This window comes from Prinia subflava, chromosome 2 (assembly GCF_021018805.1).
Source record: "Prinia subflava isolate CZ2003 ecotype Zambia chromosome 2, Cam_Psub_1.2, whole genome shotgun sequence".
In the NCBI taxonomy this organism is placed as follows: domain Eukaryota; kingdom Metazoa; phylum Chordata; class Aves; order Passeriformes; family Cisticolidae; genus Prinia; species Prinia subflava.
Window position 1 is genome coordinate 41,591,577 of NC_086248.1, and position 19,591 is coordinate 41,611,167.

Sequence of the window (19,591 nt, forward strand, 5' to 3'; positions counted from 1 at the left end):
TGGTAGAGCTGGTTCTGCCTCTCAGTTGTATTACTGCAATGATTCATACTATTTGTCTTTCCTTTAATAAGGTGTTAAAGAAGAGCTGCAGAAGAAAGTAGTTTGTTGACCAAAGTATCAATATCCTATCTCTACATACTGGATAATGCTGAAGAAAGGCAAATGTAAGTGATTAGTTCACATGGTTTGGGGGAAAATACTGGAAAAAGCAATATCATTATTGTGCCTCTCTAGGCCCCTCCCTTCTTCCTTATGTCAATGAAAGTTCGTAGTTTCAAGCCAAGAATGCTGATGTTTATTCTTCTGTATTACTTATCTCAAAATATTAAGCACACTCTATGTTTCCAATATGATACATTCCTCAAAAGCAAGGTTGTTGTGTTGTAGGTTATGCAGTCTGATGGTGATACTTTCTTAGACCAGATCAAATTCATCTAGAATCACCTCAGAATACTACATCATCCCAAGGAAGTAAGAAAAGGTTTCTCCTCTAGCCAGACACTGATCAAAACATCCTTTTCTCATTATAACTGATAGTTGATCCTCTTAAGGCAAGCCCTGAGTGATCAAATCTGAAGAAAGACAACAGTATTCTTGCCAGATTCTGAAAATGGGACATAATCAGAATTTGCTTAGTCAGCTAAAGTTGCAAATGCCGTCTCAACTCTGTTTTCTGCTTACTTCTTTGAAGTACCACAGCCTTGCAGCACTATGTCCCTGTGAGCTCTGCTGAAAGTGGAGCATCTTTTGCAATGCCAGGTGCTAGGCTGTTGTCTGTTATGCTGCTAAGTGTTTGCCATTCTGGCTCATATCACTGAGCATAGTGCCCTGAAAAAGAGGTTGATTAAGGGGTTTGTTTCAGAAATGAGTATGTGAGAAGGATTAGTAGCTATTAGAAAGAGGAAAAGATCTGCTGTAGCTTGATGGTTCACTCTTTACACAAACTGCTGACGTCTGTGTGTCTTTGTATAGCTAGAGGAAAAAAACCTCAGGATTTTATATGTTTCTTTCAGATATCCAGATTATTGTAGTGTCTTTTTATATATATATACTAGGAGGTTTCTTAGAGTCTTTTTAAGTATCAAAAGAAATCCAGAATGTTATTGAAAGTTCTGCTGACACAAGATGGGATAGTGCTGTAGGGATTCATGTCACATACTCTGCAGGGTAGGAGGAGGCCGTTCCTACCAGCAGCAAAGCAGAAGCACCAGAGACATGATAATTTCTAGACATGATAATTTTAAGTCCTGCTTAGTCACTAACTTGGAGAATGACTTCAGGCAAATAATTTCAAAATATATTAAAAAATAGAGAGTATTTCAACATATCAAATCAGACACAGATGTCAACACTGCCCTGTTTGGAAATAGATTTGTCAATGAAAGGAAAAAACAAAAAAAAAGTGAAGTTGAGAGACAGATAACTGCTGCCTGAGGACACTAAGGAACAGAGCTGTCCCAGTACAAGATGAGTAATATCTCGTGCTTTGTAAATTGCTGGAGCTGGTGTGTTCACTTCTGACAAAGGACAGTTGGCAGAAAGAAATCAATAAATAGAATTTCAAATAGTAAGTCTTTTGTTATGGACACTATAATTTTTCACATATTTATTCGGGGGAATTCTATTAGCCAAAAGACTTTTCAAAGTACTTCTATTAAAAAAGATGTTGAGACGTTCCTGCTGAGATTATTTCTTTGTTCCTCACAAAGGATATATAAGAACCATCCAAGTGTCCTTTAACACAGATAAAAAGCGTGATTTTTGATGCGATCATCCTGTCCCTTCTCCCTTTTGAAGACTATTCAGGGAACCAATTACTTGTATTGTAGAGGACAATTGTCATGTGAACTGAACAGTGAGACTCTTTGACAGAATGGTCTTATTTAAAATGTTACCAGTTAGTTTGGAGGGATAGGATGGGAGTTTTTAGTCACATGCTGACATGTTTCTGTTACATTATGTGGTGAAAAGCTGGTCTGCATGCACAGAAGGGAGCACAGAGAGACAACAGCTGGCAAAGGTACCAGAATTATGGCCTTGGAGGGTATCTTGCCCAGACCCCTGCCAGGGCATCCTAGATAAGCTTCAGCTATGTGCCAGGGTGACACCCTTCAAGATGACTCTCAGAACACCTTGCAGATGGAAGTGGTCACTGCATAAGGGTATGGGAGACGTTATAGGGTGCACAGGAAAGAGCATTTTCTGATTGCAGCAAACTTATAATGCGACATTTGAGGAAGGAAAGAAGATAAGGAGGGAAATGAATCTAGGTGATTTGGGGGGGAACAATCACAGAGAATTAGAATGATAAGGGGATCAAAGGGGCCACTTGCAGGTAAACAAGGTTGGTACACTTGTCCGGCCATGCCCTACTGCTCAGTCTGTCCTATCTTCTTACCAAAATCCATTCTCAAACCCTTTTCCTAGGTTCCTAGATATGTGTGTTTGTGTCTATGGTGCCTGTGAATGTGTGAACAATAGTGAAAATCAAGCTATACTAGCCAGCACATAGGTGCCATGGCCAGGGGGGCAGTTGTGCCTCTCAGGATGGGTCCAAGAGAGAGAGAGTTAAATACTGAGGACCAGGGGAGTCCCACCCATGTGTGTGTGAGAGTAAGGGGCTCTGCATCAGCAGCTGAAGTGGGGCTGGGGCGGCAGGTGTCAGCAACTGGGGAGACTGGGACCTCAGAGCAGCTACTAGGTGCAGTTCCTAAACTATAATCTTTTATTACTCCACAAGTAAACTACTTCACATTTTTACAAGAATGCATTTCTTGAATGATGAATAACCTTTTTGAAGTAATTTGCATTGTAATATAAGATATGTTAGTGTAATAGGTAGCACACTTCTTTACTTCGAAGGTCACTCACTTTACTTTATAAGTGCCAGATCATCAGGTGATCAGCAACTTGTTCCTTTTTTCTGGCAGAATAGAAAAAAACCCTATTGAATATTTTCAGTCCTATTCTTTTTTAATGAATCAAGTAGCTACACAAGAGCTCAGGTACCCCAGGAAGGCAAGAAGTCATCACTGATGACAGCGTTGAAACAAGAAGAGTGAGAATCCACCAGGTATTAGAGAGGTATTCGTAAGAAATTATGAACATTGAAATTAGTTACATTACACTTATGTGGACCTATGCACTTTAGGAAACTTCAATTATCTTGAAAGGAGGTAGAAGACAAAAGCCAACATAATCTTCTTAGAGTCATTCTAGTAGCCCTGAAGAGGCAGAAGATACCAGACAGTACCACTGTTTGCATGACTAGTATGAAAGAGAAGGTTTCAGTTTGTCAAACATTTATCCTGAGAGGGTTGGATAATAAATCCTGCAGCTTACTTCTCACAGAAAAAAAGTGGTGATAATCTTCTCCACTGGAGATAAGCTGGAGAAACTATGAGACTATTCACTCAAAAATAAAAGAGAAAACCTCATAAGAATGCAAATGTGGAATAAATACAAACTCAGGATGTTGTGATCAAGGTCAACAGATGTGGAAAGAATATATATTTCAATTGCTGTATGGTGCTGCTGGAAGACAGTAGGCAGGAGGAATTGAAAATTCTCACTGATTAGAAGAAATTTGATATAACTAGGATTGCTAAAAGCTGATGAGTTGATTTGCATGATTAGAACTTTAAAATCAGTGGCTATTGCCTACTTAAGGAGAATAAAATAGTCAAATGAGATATCAGAGTACACTGAAGAAACAAGCACAGTCCAGAAGACTGAAGAAAAATTAGTAATTGTCAGTTAATGCTGTGATCTTTAGAGGCGTTAGAGATCTCATACAGGTCTTAAAAAGCCTCCTTTAGCCTCTTTTAAGTATGATAGCTGACTGTTCTCTAACATGAAAAATTGTGCTCCCTGTTGTTATTTCTCTGTTTTGGTCACCGTTGTAGCAGGTAAAGATGCTTTAGTCACCTGGGCCGAATCAAGACTAGTTGTTAAGATTACATTTAGTCTGGCAAGCAAATGAGCTAGAAGTTGGGCTTGATGATCCTTGTGGGGCCCTTTCAACCCAGGCCATTCTATGATTCTATGAGTGTTTTCCATTAATCAGAAATAACTGATGAAAATTTACTGGAGGACCAAAATTATTTAATCCCACAGTGCAGGTAAGCCCTCTCTGCCTCACTTGTAGAATGAAAGTAAGAAATAAATGACAATAATCAACATATGAAATGCTAAATAGATACCAGGAACTGCCTGGTAGAATTATTGTAAGAAAGAAGCTGAAGGAAAGTGACAACACTGGGAAAAGATCCATGATAGCTGTGCTAACATTTATAGAGTAATTTTTTAAGGGTATAGAAAACCAGTCAAGCAGTCAGAATACAATGCATGGCTCACTGGTGATGGTCACTGAACATGACTGTCCTGCATTTTGTAAGAAGTACAATAAAAGGCTTATTTCACAGAAGGGCTACAAATCTTTTCCTTTAGTCACTAAGAAGATTATAAACATGTGTTGTGAGAGACAATTGTGAATTTAAGTGGTTTGGATGGATTTTCAGAAGATATTATTGAAGGAATGTTTGACCAGCTGATGTGCACTCTTAAGAAATCTTGGAATAGTGGATACATTCCAGAAGACTAAACAAGTGAATATTTTGTGACATAACTAAATAAGAAACTTTATTCTTGAAAGAAAAATTAATAAGGAGGTACTTTAATATTATTCAAATTATTCAAAAATTAGGGAATGTATATCACTATGGATTTATTGAAACTAAGTCAAGTCAAATAAACCTGATTTCTTTCCTTAAGATTACAGATTTGATTGCTAAAAGGAGCTGCTTGGATGTAACATACTTTAATTTTTATAAATTATTTGACTGTCTCTTGCATGCTATCTTGATTACAAAATCAGCACTACACACGCATTTAGTGAACTACTGAACTGGCTAATGAATAACCTATGAACAAGTAGTTATCAGAAGAAAATCAGCTGCTGTGAGGTGTTGTGCAAGGACTGAGAGTGGGTCTGACACTATGGGATGTTTTCGTCACTTCTCTGAAACTGAAAATTTGTCAGTATTAAATAAAGAAAGCTTACAATCATCCTGTATGACTCAAATTTCTTGGTAAGTTACACTCCATCAAATAAGATATTTAAATGCAACCAACCATGAAAGCTATAAATATGTAAGACACTTATTTCAAATTACAGACAGTTAAAACAATATATCCACAAACTTTCAAGTATCTACCCCATTCTGTGATGTTATGCTCAACCTTCTACTGTCCCTCTGGGTCTTACAGCAAGTTATCAGCTTCACAAGTCCCTCACTGGGCAGAGTATGATGATGATGAACTCTTCTGCCTCACTCTAGGACCATTTGGCATTATTTTTGTGTTTGCTAAATCAGTCTCCATTTGGATGTTTCTCCATTGGTCCTCAAGGCAATCTTAGATCCAAATTCTTCGTATTTGATGTAATTTATACTTCTTAAACACTTTTTCTTTGCTATCACACCTGAAATTGGTTTTGCCCAGCTCTGAATGTTGCATTACTTTGAAAATCAGTAACTGATGACCATTGCTACTGATGCCTTTTTGGGCTTATCTAGAAACAGCGGCCAGACAAAATTAAGAGAATAAAAAGCAATTTTATTTGTTGAAGGGCCTCCAGGTACATTCAGGGCAGACAGAGCCCCCCAGCGGCTACACCCAAAATAGACAACCGGTCACCAGTTTTCACACTTTTGCAAGTTTGGTCCATTTGCATATTGGAGATTAATCTTCCAGTTAACAGCTTCAGGTAATGAAGCCATTTTACCCCAAGTTTGCTCCACTCCCCCTCTCACTTTTGTTTACATCTCTCAGGACCTGAGACAGTAAGGTGTCCTTCATTCCCAGGCCTAGAGAAGAATTGTTTTGTCTGACCAAAATGTGAAGACACTAGCTAGCACTGTATATGGAGCCTAGAGTTATACAAGAAAGAATTACAGGATTACAAATATATGAAAAATATAAAAGCTAAAGTCCTAAGGCATCATTCTTTATTGCAAGTGGCCTGTGCTGTCTCCTATGCCTGTCATTTTAAGGTTTCCACTATCATCTGTCCATGCTCCTCTACACAGCATTTCACACTAGGGTCATGGATAAGTTGTTGCACAAGCATAAAGTGTTCTTAAAATTTATTAGTTTCAAAATGTATCAAATAATAAAAGCCATTTGTACCATTGTATGGAGCTCAGTAGAAATTAAAAAAACTACAAAACTATGTAGTACTGACGTGGTCATTGGGCAATTTCTATTACCTGATAAAACAAATCTCCAGGCAGGCCAGGATTTGTCTACACAAGCTTGACCTATCCTGGTGCCTGTGTTATTAAGCCTAAGCCTATGGTCTGGTGTAAGCAGTGTGACAAGACCTTTTTAGGCTACAATATTGTGCTAGAAATTACAAGGGAAAATGACTTACAAATCAATATTAGGGTTGATAAGACTTGGGGTTATTCAACCCAGAGAAGACTCAGGAGAGACCTTACAGCAGCTTTCCAGTACCTAAAGGGAACTTACAAGAGAGCTTTACTGGCAAGGTGGTGAGACACTGGAACAGGTCGCCCAGAGAAGTTGTGAATACCCCATCCCTGGAAGTGCTCAAGGTCAGATTGGGTTGGAGTTATGGTTTAGGTTAGGTTGGATGGGGCTTGGAGCAACCTGACCTAGAAAGTGTTCCTGTCCACGAGGGGAGCTAGAACTAGATGATCTTTAAGGTCCCTTCCAACCCAAATCATTCTATGATGATTGCATTTTTCATATTAAGTTCTGTTTGACTGACTCTAATAATGGTGATTTTAAAAGTAATTTAATGGAGAGGATTTCTTCTTGATAGATTGAGATATTGTTGCCTTTTGTCTCAGAATGCTTTCTTCTGCTAAAAGCAAGCAAGCGAACAAATAAGATTACTTTTTGAATGCACTGTCTAATATTTCCATGGCAACATTAAAAACTCTCAGTTTAGTACTGTGAAAACAGGAAAAACCACAATATTGTTACCTAATGACTTGGTTCAAGTTAGTATACCACAATTTTAAATCATCTAAAGAGAAATTTACTGTGAAACATCTTCAAGTTAGTTCTCAGCAATTACATGGGTGTTGCTGAAACAGAGAAGTTCCAAACACCAACTTCTTTTGACAGTTTTAGTAGTGTGTTCTCTGGTTTGTGTCTGTGTTTGGCCATTACTTCTCTAGTTCTGTCGTAGCCACAGTAGTCACAGTTTTTATTCTGCATTATTTCAATACATGAGAAATAGTTAAATACTCTCAGGTTTTAGTGGTGAAAAAACAGTATCTGAAAACGTTCCTTAATTCTGGATGTCGCTTTCTCTTCTGGTGTCAGTTGAAAGAACTTATTTCAAGAATCGCTGTGTGAAAAGGCAGTATGTCTGTTACTGTTACTGAACTATATCCCTGATACATTCCCTTCTAAAATGTGATTTAGTACTGGCATAGTAGATCAGGAGTACCTGCTTCTCCGTAAACAGTAACAAACCAAGCTTTCAGCAGCAGTTCTAGGACTGAAATGACCATCAAGGACTGTACCTAAATATTATTCAACAGTGTAAAACAAATGATAAAACTAATGTGCTAGTTTTGGCTGGGGTAGTGTTAATTTTCTTCATAGTAACTGATATGGTCCTATGTTTTGGACTGGTGCTGGAAACAGTGCTGATAACACAGGGATGTTTTAGTTCCAGCTGAGCAGCTCTTGCACAGCATCAAGGCTTTTCCTGCCTCTCACACCACCCCACTGGCAAGGAGGGCAGGGGGTGCACAAGAAGCTGTCAGGGGACACAGCTGGACAGGTGACCCCAAATGACTGCAAGGATATTCCACGCCATATGGCATCATGTTGAGCTTTAAGCTGGGGGAAGAAGAAGGAAGGAGCAGACATTCAGGGTGGTGGTGTTTGTCTTCCGGAGTCACTATTATACATGACGGTGCATTGCCTTCTGGGAATGACTGAACACCTGCCTACCCATGGGAAGTGGCAAATTAATTCCTTCTTTTGCTTTGCTTGTGTATGCGGATTTTGCTTTACCTGTTAAACCATCTTTATCCCAACCTGTGAGTTTTCTCACTTTTAATCTTCCAACTTTCCCCTGGATTCTGCCGGGGGGGAAGTGAGCAAGTGGCTGCACGGTACTTAGTTGTTGGCTGGAGTTAAAGCATGACAACTAGACAAATAAAAAAAACCCAAAAAACAACAAAACCAAACAAAACCCCACCTAAACAAACAAAAGAAAACAAAGCAAAAAACAACATCCCTCCCAAGACTTTATTAAAATATATATTGAGAAGTTAAAGAAAACAGTAAAAAAACCAACACAGATTTAGCGTTCTTCTTCTGTTCATCCATCTGTCTTGAATGAAGAAATATTTTTTTGGTTTTATTACGCATTCAGATTCGATGCACCTAAATTTTTAAAGCTTGCTGTATTCATCACGGAACAAGAAAAAACACGTTAAAAGCCCATTTTCGTGCAGGTTTTTTTGTGAAGAATAAGGTCATTAAGCTGAGATGACATCCCTATCATTCTTTAAATGTCTCTGAATATTCTGTTTGGAGTTTTTAATTGTTTTATTTATCTCAAATCCCTGTCATATGATAAATCAAGGCATGGCAATTTTTTCTTGTCATTCAGAAACATTTTCTTCAGTATATGTACAAAATGCTTCTCTATTATTACCTTTTGTTCTCTCTTTTTTACTGTTGGTGGATCTCTTATTTTTTTACAGCTCATGTTCTATTTCATTGGTAATATTAATCAGAAATATCCAGGGACAAATTTCTCTTTACCTGTTGCCGTAGTCATGGGGATTAAATAGCTGTGTACATTTTCACATTCAGTAGCAGCACTGTCATCATTAGAATTCCAGATCTTCATCATGAGAGTTTTTGGTTTAACGGATTCTTGCTTTGTTTCTGTCATTGCGTACCACCTCATTTTCCTGCCCACCAGCTGAGCTGTCAGCATAAACTTTTAAACATGGCAAAACTTAATGTAGCAATATTTATGAAAAGGATTGTTGACATCTAAGTAACAAAACACCTTCCTGTAGACTGGTGCTTGTCAGTCAGAAGGACTGGAAGTTTTACCATCACCGTCAATTTACATATGTTTGCTGCTGACTCCATAGAGTGATTTGTGAAAACCAGCATAACTTAGAAATCAACAGGTTCTGACTTTTGCTGTCACTGGTGCAGTAGATCAGTTTAACTATTGTAATTGACTTTAACCAAATGACCATCTACTGCCACTGAGCAATAGAAGTGCAAATTTAGCACTATTGATTTTTGCCAGGTCACATCAGTGGCTATTTGACTCAGCTTTTTCAGCTTTCCAAATACAAACTGTGCTATTTGATTTGCTTCATTATAAATGTAATGGACACTCCTGAGGTGATCAGCTAATCAGTGCAGGTTTCTATGTTCATCAGGTCATAAAATTAATTAATGGATACATTTAGCTTCCTACTGCTGTTGACAGGAATAACTGTTTCTTTTTGGGGCCTTATTTGGCCAAACACTGAAAAAGAGAGAAGTTTCTGCAGATCAGATATAAAAATGAAAATAAATAAGTTGCTTCATATTTGAGAGCTGTAGATAATTAACTTACTCTTGAGTTCCATAGGATAAATTCAAATTTCTGTTGTTAAAAAAAAAAAGTGTTTTCATTATTCTAAGTAGCCTTTTCCTTTTAATTTTGTAGAATAAATGGAGTCATTTTATATAGTTTCTACTATAAAACTGACTTCTTCACTGCACTGCAGTTTGTCCTTTGCCGCAGTGCCTCCTCGAGCCACTGGCTCTCGCCCCAAGCTAGCCCAGACACTGGGACAAGGCGCAGCCTAGGGTCAGTCTGCAAGCCAGGCAAGCAGAGCTGATCCCTGTGGGCTGTGTGTCCCTGAAGGGGCTTAGGAGTAGATGTTCGAGCAGCAAAGCAGAGGAATAAAGGAGGATCCGGATCTGGTGCAGCAGAGAAGGTTTATTCGCCTAGCTCTGAGCCCAAATCTGGACCCAGATACTGGTCGTGCACAAGGTTTTAAGGAGAACAAAAGGGGAGGAGAAAGGGGTGGGGTTGGCCGCCTCCAGCCAATGGGACGTAGTCTCTAGGGCAGACAGGGGAGGGGAAAGGCACTTCGGACTAATCACAGAGAACTGGGAGGAGAAAACTAAAGGCGGGAAGGATGACTGACAATAAACTGTAAGGTCTAAAAATATCTCCTTGTGAGGGAGAAGGAGAGAACAAAGGAATATTAATTAGGGGGGGGTAGGGGTACATAGAACTGAATTGTACAAAGAACCAATCTTTACATTGAAAGCTGGGAACAGTTAAAGATCAGGGACTGGAATAACGTGCGTCCACACCAATATGGTTCTAAGCACGTAATCCGATTTATTCTGTGAGATGGTGGGTTAAATACAGACAGAATAGTTTACAAGAACAGGTGCATTCTGATAGGCAGTGAGAATACAGAAATATGTAAGCTATTGCAGTTTAAGGTAGCCACCGTGTCTTCCCAGTAACTGTTCTAAGCTAGTAACACCACTACCTTAAGACATCCTTAGTAGCAGATACGTTTATCTGCTACTACGTATGCTGAACGTACTGAGGCCTGCTAGACCAGGCCTGAGGCCTGGTCTGAGGCCTGGTTTGAGGCCCAGGTGTGGATAGCTCTACCTTATGATACAAACTATCCTCCTACATTACATAAAACATCAAATTTAAAAACATGCACCACCACATCTCCCCCTTTTCTTTTAATTAAGAAGAACAAAATCGCGGCGGGTCTGGAAGATATTCCGACTCCGGATAATAGTCTGCGAACCAGGATTGTTGGGTCGGCCATTGGTTGTGGGACTGCCGGGACGGATGCTCTGGCTCTTCATAATCTCTTAGTTCTTCCTTGGAGTCTTCAAATTCCGGTTCTTCATCATCCTCTGTTACTGCTACATGATTGATTTCTGGAGAAGAGGGGGAGGTGGCACTAGAAATTAACTTAAAAACCATCTTTCTGATCAGTCCGAAGGCCACTAAGATATTAAAAATAATGAACACAAATAATAAAATAGTCCTTAGGATGGATCCCACCCATCCAGACAGTCCCCAGCCACTGAAGAGATTGCTCAACCAGTCAGATGTTTCCCTTTTGATCTGCCCGACCATATCTTGCTTTTTCCGCAATAGTTGTTTTGTGTCCTCAGCCCGACTCGAAACAGCATAGACCCTCGATCTCCTCACAGGTGTGCCCGTGAAGGAGCAAGAGGTAGTCTATGGCCGCCCGATTTTGTAGGGTAGCTTGCCTTGTTATTTCCCCATCTTGTAGGAGGTTATATAGGGCACTGGAAGTTATTTTTGACTGTTTCACTACCCAACACTCCAAGTGAGCCAATTCTTCCATGTTCTTAGCAATCGAAACCCAGGGAGCAAATATAGTGACTGCGACCTCTTTTGATTTACTCCAATGCACAATTTCCGAGTCGCAGTTTGAGTCCAAATTCTTCAGGTCTCTTTTTGAGATTGCCGATTTTTGTGCACCATTTTTCTTTTGTTTCCAATCCATAATTTGGGTTTTGTTAGGTGACAACAGTCCCAGTCTCCCCAAGGTGCATGGACCTCCTGAAAGGTCGGAGGGGATGCCTGCCCAAGCATGAGTCCCGCAAATCAAGAAAACTCCTTTTGGCAGCTTTTTTGGGTGATCATAAATTTGGGAGGGGAGTACCCCTCTAGTAATTCCTCTACACCAGGATCTAGCATGATAGAGCGAGTTAGATTGAACCAGATGCTTGGTTCTGGGATTAAAGGCATTTGCTGAATTAGTGAAATGAATACAAAACGGGGCTTTAGCTGAACTGAGGAGTTCCAGCTCCTGGGGTTCATCTTTTAAATTTTCTAAACCAAAAAAGAAATTCCTCCAACTGATAAAAGCACTGACACGGGGCCTTATTCTGTCCAAACGGCAGGCATAATAAAGCAACCTTTCGGGCAACTCGTTCTTTTGAAATGGGATCCCCACGAGGCAGGAGGAAATCGGGTCTGAGGCACTAGCTTGGTTCAGGCAGATGTGGTCCTGGCCTAGAAATCGTGCCAGCATGGCCCACACATTCGTAGGAGGCTGTGGCACGATCCAGGCCAAGCTGGCGTCCAGGAGGCTGGCGACTAGGAAGACGATGTAGATGGTCTGCATGTTGGCTCGGGATGGGTAGGACCTACAAAACAAACTTAAAAACACAACTCATCAGACTTCACAAAATAGGCAGAGGGGGAGTCATTTTCCCATTCCCAGACGGTCTCAAATGGGGGTGTTCTGGAGCACTTTCTCCAACGGCGTAAAGCCGCCGAGGCTACCTGTGGGACCTTTCCTTCTCTCTCCCTCCTTTTCTGTACAAAGGGCTTGACCCATTTAGCTGGGATCCACTTTAGCCCCTCATCAGTGAGGACGCAGGCGTACCCACGCCCCCACGTCACTAGGGCAAAGGGACCCTCAACTTTGCCAGAGTCAGGAGACCTCACCAGGATGGGCGGGTGGCGTTCCACCTTCCAGTCTGAATTACACTGGAAGTGCCTAATAATAGGAGGATTGGGATTTTCAAAAGAGCAATTGAGAAAATTGATCACATACAAAGCCCTGGCTAGCCTGACGGAAGGTATTTCATTTTTTAGAACCTGCTGCTGTTGTTGGAGGACTCGTTTGCTGTTCTAGTGGGTCCTCTCCACGATCGCTTGGCCTGTGGAGGAGTGGGGGATGCCTGTCTTATGTTCCACTCCCCATTGCTGCAGGAAATCTGCAAGTTCCTTGGATTTGTACGCCGGGCTGTTGTCAGTTTTAATCCCCTTGGGGATGCCCATAAATGAGAAAGCCTGAATCAGATGTTGGATGACATGGTGGGCTCTCTCCCCTGAGTGCGCAGAAGCATACACAGCACCAGAGAAAGTGTCTACTGAAACATGGACGTATTTTAGTTTCCCGAACGATGTAATGTGAGTAACGTCCATTTGCCAGAGCTCACAGCTTTCTAATCCTCTGGGGTTCACTCCTGCATGCAATGTCGGCACAGCATGGGACTGGCAGGATGGGCACGAGCCGACAATTGCCTTAGCCTGCTGTCGTGTGAGGTGAAAGCGACGAGCAAGGCTAGGCGCATTTTGATGGAACAGCTGATGGCTGAGCTTTGCCTGCTCGAAAACATCAGGCAGTGGGGCCATTGCCACTGGGGCAGCAAGGGCGTCAGCCCTCCTGTTTCCCTCGGCAACAAACCCAGGCAAATCAGTATGTGATCTCGTATGCATCACATAAAATGGGTGCTCTCGGTGGGATACAAGCTTGACTAGCTTCGAGAGCTGCTCATAGAGAGCTGGGTTAGACACCTGCTGCAAAACGGCCTGATCAGCTCTAGATACCACCCCCGCTACGTACGCGGAGTCGGTTACCAAATTGAAGGGTCCGGGGAACCTCTCAAAGGCTCTGACGACAGCAGCCAACTCGGCAATTTGAGGAGAGCCCTCAACAATTTCAATGTCTGCATCCCACTGCCGAGTTTTGGGATCCTCCCAAGTCATTACCGACTTGTGAGAAGCCCCGGACGCGTCGGTAAAAACGGTCAGAGCATCAAGGGGTCTCTTGCTCCGGACACTTTTTAATGCCAATTTAAAAATCACCTCCGAATTAAACAATTTGTGGGCTGGCCGATGAATTGAAATTTGACCCGTAAAGGAATCTAGAGCAAATTGTAATGCTTCATTTTCTTGAAGCAGGTGTTCTAACATGGGTTTGGTTATTTGGCCCGTTGACAAACTAATTGGTATGTGAATGCATTCGAAGTCACAACCGGCCAGATCCCGCATCCACGTTCTCGCTTTGTGGATCAGCTCAGCCATGAGCTCCTGTGGCTGTGACATCCTCTTGGGCCGATGGTGGCTGAGAAAGACCGACTCTATGATAAGAAGAGGATCTCCTCTGCCTTGGCCCTTGGTATTGTGTGATGTCTCTGAGTCCCATTGAAAAATGATCCCATAGAGGTGTGGCAGCTTACCCATTATGATGAATTTAAAGGGAAGCTTGGGATCACACCTGTGCGCTTGCCTCGACAACATTGCTTCTTGGACTTTCTCTAATGCTGCTTTTGCCTCTGCAGTAAGCACCCTGGGAGAACTAAGCTCCTCTCCCCCTTTCAATAAATTGAAAAGGGGTGCTAGATCCTCGGTGGTTAGACCTAGCCAGGGTCTTACCCAATTTAAAGCACCGCAGAGCTGATGGGCATCGGCAAGGGTACGGACGTCTGTCCAAATGTCCAATTTCTGAGGAACAATGGTCCTCTTACCGATTTCCAGGCCCAGGTACTTCCAAGGCGGCATCTTTTGAATCTTATCTTCTTGCAGCTCAAACCCTGCAGCAACTAACGAACTTGTTACCAGGTCAAGCGCTCGCGACAGTTCATCGTCCGTCGGCATGCAAACGAGGATGTCATCCATATAATGTTGGATGACAACCCCCTCCGCGGCTGCGCGCACAGGGTGCAGCAAGGAAGAGACAAACTGCTGACACATCAGTGGAGAGTTCTTCATCCCCTGGGGGAGCACCCTCCAGTGATATCTCTTCCTTGGGGCCGCTTGGTTGATGGAGGGAACCGAGAAGGCGAAACATGGTGCGTCGCCCGGGTGTAGTGGAATTTGGAAGAAACAATCCTTAACATCGATTACAGCCAGATTCCAATTTTGAGACAGCATGGTGGGGGATGGCATTACTGGTTGTAGGGACCCCATGTCTTCTATCACGTTATTAATTTGTCGGAGGTCGTGAAGGAGGCGCCATCGTTTTTTGTCACTCTTACGAATGACAAAAACTGGCGAGTTCCATGGGGAGCTGGTCTCAACTATGTGCCCTTTACGTAACTGCTCCTCCACGAGCTCCTCAAGCGCCTTTAATTTGTCTTTTGACAGCGGCCACTGTTCGACCCATACTGGCTCATCTGTTTTCCAATTCAGCTTCTGGGCCGGGCACTTCTCAGTGGCCGCTATGGAAAAATCCTGTGGAGGGTCTGGGATGCAAATTGTGACCCCCCACTGAGACATGAGATCTCTTCCAAACAGGGGCCGTTCATAATCTGAAACAAAAGGACGTGTACACGCCAATTTCCTTTCGGTCCCTCGAATTTAACCACGCTTTTCGATTGTTTAGCCGATTTAAACCCACCTACACCGTGGATACTTGCAGGCACGTACTCCAAGGCCCAGTGTGACGGCCAGTCCTTAGTGGGGACGATCGTCACATATGCCCCTGTGTCAAAGAGCAATGGTGTATGGACTGACTCATCCCCTAAAGTCATTTTGCACCATATTATGGGCTTTTGTGTGGTAATGTGTTGCACAGTACTCACGGAGAAGGAGTAATGGCTTGGATCTCCGTAGGGAAGAGCTTGTGCAACAATTTGTCCCTTTGGGACAAATGTTGGGGGATGAGTCGTGCGCAGCCAGATCATGAGGGCCCTGGGATTGTTGTGAAGTGTCCCAGGGAGAACCTCAATCTCCTGCGGAGTGTGTTTACAGTCACCGATGATGATGAACTTACCTTCCTTCGCCAGTGGCCAATCTTTCAGCTCCTTTGGATTTAAGGTGACCTGATGCCAATCCCTGTCCCGTAGGTGGAGGCTCCTAGTGAGGTGTAACCTGTAAGGTTCAAAGAGAGAAGAGGTGGTTAGCACAGGTTTAGCTGAGTCTCGAGCAGGATTCAAAAGTGTCCAGTCCGGTGTTTTTATGTCAGTCCAGCGACCCCCCAAAACATCTCCCTCTCTGTGGTCCACCCTGTTGGGGTCTTCACGCCGGGTGGACCCACGCTCCCCCTTTAGTTTTTTGGTTCATGGCGGGAAGGTTGCGGCGTTCCCAGTGGCGTAGCGTTCCTCCTCCCTCTCGGCTTCTTCGGGCACTCGTGCGCGAAATGTCCCTCTTCCTTGCAGAAGAAACAGCTTCCGCGCCGAGCTGGGTGGTTTGGTGCCTGAGAACGTTGACCTGAGTGTTCCGCCACGCGCACTGTCCTCGCGGGAACCACAGGGTAGAGCTGGAGCCGGCGGATTTTGCCACGCGAGGAACGGGACCTTTACTTGGCAGACCTGCAGCATACTCTGGAGAGTGCGTGGAGGGTCTAAAGGAAGGCTGAGGATGGACTGCTTACACAAATTGTTAGTATTGACAAAAACAAGATTATCCCTAATCTTTTCCCGCATGCTCTCATCTGGGATCTGCACTTCAAGTGCCCTGGAAAGCTTCTCCACAAAGTCTATGAAGGGTTCAGATGGTCCCTGTTTGATGGTAGTAAAGGGTGGCAAAGGCGCGTGCAGTTGCAAAGTGAAAAAGGCTTTGCATGCAATGTCCTTAATGGTAGGTAGAACCGAAGGAAGGATTAAAAAGATCTGCGCGTCAGGGGAACTGAAGGAGCCCTCCCCGCTGAGTAATTCCACAGAGAGGGGGTTCCCCTGTTCATCAATTGCCGGGAACGGCAACGTTGGTATGGCTTCCCGCAGCGCTTGTTTGAAGGCGGCTTCCCAGAGTGTGAACTCTGTGCCACTCATCAAACAAGCAAAGAGCTGTCGCAGATCCGCAGGGATCACTGTGACCCCTGCTAAATCTGCGGTTAGGAGGCCACGGAAGTACTGGCTCTCTCTGCCAAATTCTTTATGCACCTTGCATAACTCTCTAATTATGTTTTGGGAAAACGGATGCCAATTCGCTTTTTGGGTGTCACCACCTCGAGTCTTCCGGTAGGTGACTGGCGCTGCAGAGAGGTGTACTTCCTCATTCCCATCGCTGCTGTCTTCCGGTTCCGAAGCGTGGGAACCGGAAGAGAGAGCGTGGGAATTTTGCTGCCAAGATGACCTCCTTCTGGGGCGGGGGGATGCGGCTGGCTCCGCCCAAGGGGTGGATTGATGGGCGGGGTGAGAAAGGGGAGGAGTCCTGTGGGAAATGGGAGGGGTAGTGGGAGAAGTTGAGGTGGGGCGAGTGGGAGGGGTCTTTCGGGAAGTAGGAGGAGTGGTAGGAGGGGTTGTGGGTGGAGTAGGGGCGGGACGAGAGGGTGTGAACTTTCGGGATGAGGGAGGGGTCGTGGGAGGAGTCGGGGAAAGGAAGGGGTTGGACGAATAAGGAGGGGCGGGGAGTAGAAAGGGGTTGGATTGAGAGGGAGGTGGGGAAAGGGACAAGGGGTTCTGGGAAGAAGAAGGTGCCGACCACGAGGGGCACCTGCTGCCATTTTGTGGAGCACAAGCGCCATCTTGCAGCTCCTGTGACTCCCTTAAATTAAATTTAACTTTGGGCTTAACAGCGGGGGAAGAAGGGTGAAGGAGAGATCCTCGAGTAGCCTGGCCAGGGCGTCTCAGGGAGTCCCCAGCAGTCCGGCCGAGACTGCTGAGGCTGGGGGATTGGGAATTTTGTCAAAAGCCTGGGCTAGCAGCCCTCTGGGTTGCCGCTTTCTTCAAAATTCCCCTCCTTGGGACAGAGGGACTGGTACTGGGGTGTGGGGAAACTGGGGTAGAACGTCTGCTTGGTGGGTTTTCTTGCACCTTTTGCTTTCTTGAAATAGATTTGAACTGTGAGATTAAAAACATAAATTTTTGAGCATCTTTTTCCTTTGAGTTGCCCAATTGAATCAATTTTCTCTCTGCAGCCTCCCATAACCGGGGGCTGCGAACTGTCACCTCTGAAGTACTAGGAAAGTGCAAGAAAAGCCACCTGATTAACCTTTTTAAACAACTGTTAGAAAACTGAACTTTTTCTAACTCCAATATGGAAACACAAACATAATAGGCTCCTTTTTGTGCGGAACTGAGAGAGGCACCCATTCTCTCAAGATGTTAAAATCCACACACTCCCAAGACCGGATGAAACCAAAAATCACAAAGGAAAGCGAAACTGTCACGCGCTTAAAACCGGCAAACAGAGACACACTCACTACAACCGCAGACCCACCGGGGCGTGACACCAACTTCGTGAAAACAACCTCCACTCACACAACACAAAACTGACACAAACCAAAAGAACATAAAACGCCAGGGATCTCCGAACCGGGAAGATGAGCCCCAAAACCCACCTCCCGGGGCTGCGCGACCACAGTCTGGGGGCTTTGCCCACACAGAACTGCACCAAAAAACCGCCGCGGTAAAAAAGGGTTTATACTTACCACCCTGACGTGGGTGCAAAAGGCCGGTCCTTGGGATCCTCTGCTGGGGGAAGACGCTCTGTGGAGTGCAGCACAGCGCGCTACCTTCCCCTCCTCAGGGAGCACCTCCTCCGGAGAAGCAGCTCGCACCCGAGGCGGCACGACGACCAGGAGTTTTTCTTCGTGAGGCTGGCCCCTATTCCGGACCTCACTAACTCCGTCCGTGGGGTCTTTCTCGAAGACAAAAGCCCCTTTCAGGGCCCCACGTTGGGCACCAGACTCTTGCCGCAGTGCCTCCTCGAGCCACTGGCTCTCGCCCCAAGCTAGCCCAGACACTGGGACAAGGCGCAGCCTAGGGTCAGTCTGCAAGCCAGGCAAGCAGAGCTGATCCCTGTGGGCTCTGTGTCCCTGAAGGGGCTTAGGAGTAGATGTTCGAGCAGCAAAGCAGAGGCATAAAGGAGGACCCAGATCTGGTGCAACAGAGAAGGTTTATTCGCCTAGCTCTGAGCCCAAATCTGGACCCAGATACTGGTCGTGCACAAGGTTTTAAGGAGAACAAAAGGGGAGGAGAAAGGGGTGGGGTTGGCCGCCTCCAGCCAATGGGACGTAGTCTCTAGGGCAGACAGGGGAGGGGAAAGGCACTTCGGACTAATCACAGAGAACTGGGAGGGGAAAACTAAAGGCGGGAAGGATGACTGACAATAAACTGTAAGGTCTAAAAATATCTCCTTGTGAGGGAGAAGGAGAGAACAAAGGAATATTAATTGGGGGGGGGGTAGGGGTACATAGAACTGAATTGTACAAAGAACCAATCTTTACATAAAACATCAAATTTAAAAACATGCACCACCACAGTCCTTCAGACACTGGCACTGAAGCACCTTCTCATTTGCTGTTTCTCAGCCTTAGAAACATGTGAAGACCTGGCATTATTACTGGGAAGCCTGGCAAAATGACAAAGATCTGGTAACAAATGAAGGTAGCAATACCTTCAGTTGAGTATATCTGACACCTTCTTATAAAGGGCAAAATTCTTCCTGTTCTCTTCTCAGGAGCCCAAGCAGCCCATATGCAACTGTCTCATTTAAATTTCTACTTAAGGGAAGTCATTATGTTCTAATGGGGATGAATCTTTGCTAACTCTTGAAACAAGAAAAAAGGAGGGCACTAAACTCACCCTACTTTTGTGGTAGGAATATAGAAAGCATGAGGCAAAGCGTTACAGAATTATGCTTCCAAGTTTTCAAACCATCCCAGCAGAATATTTGAAGCATCTGAATAATACTGTGTGCACATAGGAAAGTCAGTTTTCCCCTCTGATTTAGCAGAATTTTCTTGGAATAAAGGAGACACTTTTCTCTTCAGAACAAGAAATACATTTGTTTTAATTACTCTCTCAATGTATGAACAAGCCAATGGAAAAG

At 44.0% G+C, this 19,591-nt stretch overlaps 1 long non-coding RNA gene across 1 annotated transcript in view; it reads left to right on the forward strand.

The window, feature by feature from the left end:
* Positions 1-19,591, forward strand: part of LOC134546695 (uncharacterized) — a 162,000-nt gene that overhangs the window by 6,151 nt on the left and 136,258 nt on the right. Inside the window, exon 2 of the long non-coding RNA XR_010079245.1 lies at positions 72-164. This is a non-coding gene — a long non-coding RNA (uncharacterized LOC134546695). The remainder of the gene's footprint in view (positions 1-71; positions 165-19,591) is intronic.